This window comes from Cebus imitator, unplaced genomic scaffold (genome assembly GCF_001604975.1).
Source record: "Cebus imitator isolate Cc_AM_T3 unplaced genomic scaffold, Cebus_imitator-1.0 Scaffold13, whole genome shotgun sequence".
NCBI lineage: Eukaryota > Metazoa > Chordata > Mammalia > Primates > Cebidae > Cebus > Cebus imitator.
In genome coordinates, this window is record NW_016107328.1 from 6,186,608 (window position 1) to 6,192,607 (window position 6,000).

At 39.2% G+C, this 6,000-nt stretch overlaps 1 protein-coding gene, 1 long non-coding RNA gene and 1 other non-coding gene across 6 annotated transcripts in view; 2 read left to right on the forward strand and 1 right to left on the reverse strand.

The window, feature by feature from the left end:
- The window catches only part of ASAP1 (ArfGAP with SH3 domain, ankyrin repeat and PH domain 1), a 407,759-nt gene that overhangs the window by 285,095 nt on the left and 116,664 nt on the right, over positions 1 to 6,000 (forward strand). The window lies entirely within an intron of this gene.
- Positions 136 to 5,844, forward strand: LOC119467218. Its single transcript, XR_005195755.1, has 3 exons — positions 136 to 187; positions 509 to 511; positions 2,994 to 5,844. It is a non-coding gene; the product is annotated as an uncharacterized LOC119467218 (long non-coding RNA).
- LOC119467395 lies at positions 4,436 to 4,587 on the reverse strand. The gene has a single exon (XR_005195926.1). It is a non-coding gene; the product is annotated as a small nucleolar RNA SNORA12 (small nucleolar RNA).

Sequence of the window (6,000 nt, forward strand, 5' to 3'; positions counted from 1 at the left end):
AATTTTTTTTTTCTTTTTTCTTTATTTTTTTTGAGGCACAGTCTCACTCTGTCACCCAGGCTAGGGTGCAGTAGTGCAATTATGGCTCATTGTAGCCTCGACCTAAAGCAGTTCTTCCACCTCAGCCTCCCAGGTAGCTGGGACTACAGGCACATCCCACGACGCCTGGATAATTTTTGTATTTTTTGTAGAAATGGAGTTTCACCATGTTGGCCTGGCTGGTCTTGAACTCCTGGACTCAAGCAATTCTTCCCACCTCGGCCTCCCAAAGTTCTGGGATTACAGACGTGAGCCACTGCACCTAGTCTCATAACTATAGATTTTCTATCCTAGTTTTGAAGACATGCTTTTCAGAAGTGTATGCTGAAACATAGTCAGTACATTCTACAACTGTCCTCTTTAGACCACCTGTCTTTCTGGGCAGCCAAAGGGGGCATGTCTCATTTGCCAGGGAAATACTTTGATGCAGAATCCTATAGAAGCTTTCCCCTGCAATTAGGGAGGTGAGATGGTCCTTGGATATTGAAACAGTATAGAATGCATGGTAGAGGCTGGATGAATGAAGTACATATCCTTAATTATAAATGTTATTTGTTCAAACATTTCATTAACACCTACTGTGTGCCAGACATAGTTCTAGGTATTAAGCTTTAGTCCCTTCCATCCAGGAGTTAATTATCTAGTCATCCATGTGAACATGAAATTATTATGTTTTAAATTTAAGAGCAGTGGCTCACCCCTGTAATTCAAATATTTTGGGAGGCCAAGGTGGGAGGATCACTTGAACCCAGGAGTTTGAAATTACCCGAGGCAACAAAATGAGACCCTGTCTCTACAAAAAAACTTGGAAAAATTAGCCATGCATGATGGCATGTGCCTGTAGTCCCAGCTACCAGGGAAGCTGAGGTGGAAGAATCCCTTGAGCCCAGGAAGTGGAGGCTGCAGTAGGCCATGTTTCTGTTACTGTACTCCAACCTGGGCAGTGGAGCAAGACCCTGCCTCAACTAACCAAACAAACGAACAAAAATCATTAAGAGCAGTGTTTAATAATAATAACATGAAATATAGCATTTTTTTTTTTTTTTTTTTTTTTTTTTTTTTTTGAGTTTTTTTTTTTTTTTTTTTTTTTTTGTGGAGACAGAGTCTTGCTCTGTTTCTCAGGCTAGAATGTAAGTGGTGCAGTCTGTGCTCACTGCAACATCTGCCTCCTGGGTTCAAGTGATTCTCCTGACACAGCCTTCCGAGTAGCTGGGACTACAGGCATGCACCACCATGCCCAGCTAATTTTTGTATTTTTAGCAGAGATGAGGTTTCACCATGTTGGCCAGGATGGTCTCAATCTCTTGACCTTGTGATCCACCTGCCTCCGCCTCCCAAAGTGCTGGGATTACAAGCGTAAGCCACTGCACCCGGCCGAAATATAGCATTTTTTATAGTCAGTTTTTAAAGACTATCACCCAACAATAGCAAACTCACTTATTTTAAATTCCAAAATTTCTGAAAGGGGTTTATGAGTCTAAAACAAAGCAACTCCCCTAAAACATAGCAAGCCCTTCACTAGTGACAGTAATCTTTTACAGCAACCTGAAGGTTTTTTCTTTATTGAGTCAATATAAGCCTCTACTTTTCTGGTTCTCCAAATCTAGTTTCTGTATATGCATTGGGGATTGGTCAAGTGAGAGAAGCAGTGTTAACACTAGGCATCTGCTATCCAGTGGAGTAGGCAGAGTGGCCAGGAACATCTGTGTGCACTAAGGCAGTTTCTGCATCCATGTCATTCAGAGTCTCAGGCAGTGACTGCACCTGTGGCTTGAGGCCTCTGACTGTGATTTACAAGAACTTCTGAGTATTAGACCCCCAGTGGACTTCAGACTGAAACACAGATATGCCACGCCCTTTGAAGGTGCTCATATATAAATCCTAGGAGAAATGTGGTCCCTCTGAATAATTTCTCAGTGTAAGAGCATTAAAAAGACCCGAGTAGAAGGGAAGAGCAGGTAGTAGATTTCAGTCTTGGGATAAGAGGTTTTTTTGGGTTTTGGTTTTGGGGTTTTTTACTTACTGGTATGTACTTAACCACTTGTACTTACCTTTGTTTTGTCACACAGCATTACCTCTTTCCTACATATGGAAGCTTTCATGAAAAATAAAAGGGAGGACTATTATAGCCCCTTTTTGTTTTGCATGGAGACTTAACATATCCTGCTCATGCTAGCTAAAGAACAAAGTTGCATATAAGCCAAAGGAGTGTGTACATGATGAAATGCACGTGATTTAACTCCACCCTAGATTAATAAATGAGTTTTCATTAGTACCTTGTTTCACAAGTAATAAATTGATCTTTCACAACATGCCTATTCCTTTCTCATGCTGTTTATCATCACTCGTTGCAGAATATGTTTAGAAGGTAATGATTTTTCATGACTTAAATTAAATGTGAGAGGAGACTATCCACAGAGAGTTCTAACCATGGTACTACTATTTGAAAAGAGTGTCAAGTAATCTTAAAGATTAACTGAGGAATCAAAAACACCCAACATATCATTTCACCTACTGACCCCCACCAGGTTCTAACTCGGCTCCATTAAAGGAGGTTCCAAGAATTTTAGTTGTAAATAGATCCCTGGAATTTTGGTAAACTCTTTTTTTTTTTTTTTTTTCCTCCTATGCTTAAGTTTGTATTGTCTTAGCAAAGAACTGTTCTATGAAATTCTATTAAGCTTTTGGTAATATGCCAACCTACAAAAGAACTATTTGCTACATAACTATTTTTAGATTTGAAAGTGGGTTTTTGTTTAGTTGGTTGGTTGGGGTTTTCTTTTTTTGAGACAGAGTCTCACTTTGTTGCCCAGACTCTAGTGCAGTGGTGCAAATCTCGCTTACTGCAGCCTCCGCCTCCCAGGTTCAAGTGATTCTCGTGCCTCAGCCTCCCGAGTAGCTGGGACTACAAGCATGCATCACTATGCCTGGCTAATGTTTTGTATTTTTGGCAGAGGTGGAGTTTTACCGTGTTAAACCAGGCTGGTCTTGAACTACTGACCTCAAGTGATCTCCCCACCTCAGCCTACCAAAGTGCTGAGATTACAGGCATGAGCTACCATGCCTGGCCTGAAAGAATTTTAAATGGTGTTAAGTCATACTTAGGATATACCAAATTATTCCAAAAATTCCACCTTTTTTGTTTGGGTTCACTGATGGACCCTCTTAAAATCACATGACATTATGGTTGGCATATTTGACAGATTCTGTTTCTGAATTACTCATGTCACAGTATCTGTCATGTAGCCTGGTACCAGAAAACTATTCAAATATTTAGAAAAATGAAACAGATATAGGTGATGGGGAGGAAGGCAGCACATCACACTGCCATGTGTGTACCTATGCAACACTCTTGCATGTTCATCACATGTACCCCAAAACCTAAAATGCAATTTTAAAAAAATAAAATAAAATAAAGAAAAATGAAACAGAAGTAATCTTTTGCCCACTCCATTCATACCTTACATAAGAAATTTTAGGCTTCTCTAGTAGAGGTTTAGTTTTAAATTGGATACCACAAACATTGATAACCTCATTAAATCAATGAGTGTGTAATTGCTTGCACTTTTAAAAGATTTGAGACTCTGCCTCTTAATAATACATTTTATACATTAATAAGGTTTTCAAATAAGAAAGTAATTAGTCTGTACTGCTAATAGAGAATAGGAAATTAAACTAAAAAGATTTTAAGTTCATTGTTTATGTTTTATATTTTTGCCCAAATGAGTTTTTCTCTTTCCGGAATCCATAGTTAATTTCTGGTATGCTATCAAAGGATTCAGAACCTATTTCATAACTTCAGTTTGTGTCAGTTTTTAAATTGTTATTAATGTTAATAAGTCTCCAATATCTACTTTCTCAAAAAAGAAAACCTTTTTTTATTTATCTAGAGTGCCCTGCTTAGCAAGCTGAATGGCCATCATTTCTCACAGTGCACAAGGAATAATTGGTGTGACTTTATTAAGCCATTAAACTCATCAAAAGTTAACTTAGGATTGTTGATACTAAACTTCTGAAACATACTGCCTCCTTTCTGCTCAGTTTAATGAGATCAAAGCCTGGAGTTTAGCCACTGTATTCACCTTTAAAAGCATATTAGTTTGATGTAAAGCAAGACACAGTCAATCTAAGAGTTTGTTATTTAAAATGTAAGGTTTACTTAAGGTAGTAATAAATATATAAGAAATGCCTTAATGGTAAATTTTAAAAATATAATTGTTTTTATAAGTTGTTAGCATCTGAATCCTTGTTCAAAAAAGATGTGTTTTTATTTTTTTAACTTAGGATTTTATTTTAAAGGTTAGCAAAGGTTAAGATTAGACATACATAGTTGCTTGTTTTTGATAAGAGTGCCTAATAGTGAGAGACATTCATTTGTGTTTTTTTGTTTCCTGCCACATGTGGGAGCCATTCTCTGAGGCAGGAAAGGCGTGAAAGGCTTGAGAGAGATCTGTCACAGGCCTTTGCCAGCTCCAATATAATACATGTGGCAGTGGTAGGCCCATTTGAAAACTTAACAAATGTACCAAAAAGAAAACAACCACAAGAGTTATATAGTTTAAAAGCATTCAGACAGATCTAGGAATTACATGGGCAGATGAAGAGAAGTCTAGTTCAGTAACAAGGATTCTGAGGAAGAAGGCTGTGAGTGAGTGCCAGTATACAGGGAGATTTTAGATTTTGTTTTTAATGTTTCTGGAATATACAGACAGGGCAGAGATCCCTGACTCCAAATTCATAATTGAGTAATTTTCATGCGATTTGGTTGGATTAAAGCAGAAAGCCCTGTAGATTCCATTAATCCCTGCCTCTTGTTTTGTCCCATGCCTCAGTTCCCTGCATCCTGATCTGTCTTTCTTTACTAGGATTATGAACACACTGCTTCCTCTCTAAAAAAAAGAAAAATGCCTGTTACTACTATTGTTACTAGGGACTGTTTCTGGAGGTATTGGTAGGGGAATGTTGCTCTTCTTGCTTGCCTGATATTTAGTACGGTCCCTCAGTCCTACCTCCATTTAGAAAGTGTGAAAATCTCTATTAAGAAGGACTTGGTGAGCCACATTACTATGGAATTCAAGGCTATAGGCCCTGATTAAAAGTGAACATTTAGATCGGGCATGGTGGCTCACACCTGTAAACTCAACACTTTGGAAGGCCAGAGCAGGAGAATTGCTTGTGTACAGGAGTTCAAGACCAGCCTGGGCAACACAGTAAAATCCCATCCCTACAAAAACAAAAATTACCCCGACATGGTAGCACACACCTGTAGTCCCAGCTACTCGGAAGGCTGAGGTGGGACAGTCATTTCAGCTTGAGAGGTTGAGGCTGCAGAGAGTTGTGATCACAATATTGCATTCAGCCTAGGAAACAGAGCAATACCCAGCCTCCAAAACACACACGCACACGCATGTACTCACACACACACACATACACACACACATTTTTAAAAAGGAAACACTAAGGGAGAATTTTGCAAGAAAATCCTAGATTCAAGTCAGTGCCCCACCTCTCCCAAATGATTAATATTGTCCAATTAAATGTTTCATATGGAGGGAATCTGGCCAGTTATAAACAGATATTATTCAAAAAGAAAATGACTCAAGTTTGTAAGCTTTTTAATGTGAGTCAGCTTGCCTTGTTAAGTGTACAGTAAGCTCCCAGTTACCTACACAAGAGAGCAGGACAGTGATATGGTGACAGTGTGAGCACCTGCCTCAAAGCCAGGGCTTATATTGTATACTCGGGGTCCTTAATACCTGGCTTTTCAGAGGTATTCAGTAACAAACTATAGAAATGATCCCTGAGGCTGGGCGCGGTGGCTCACGCCTATAATCCCAGCACTTTGGGAGGCCAAGGTGGGTGGATCACGAGGTCAAGAGATCGAGACCATCCTGGTCAACAAGGTGAAACCCTGTCTCTACTAAAAATACAAAAATTAGCTGGGCATGGTGGTGCGCGCCT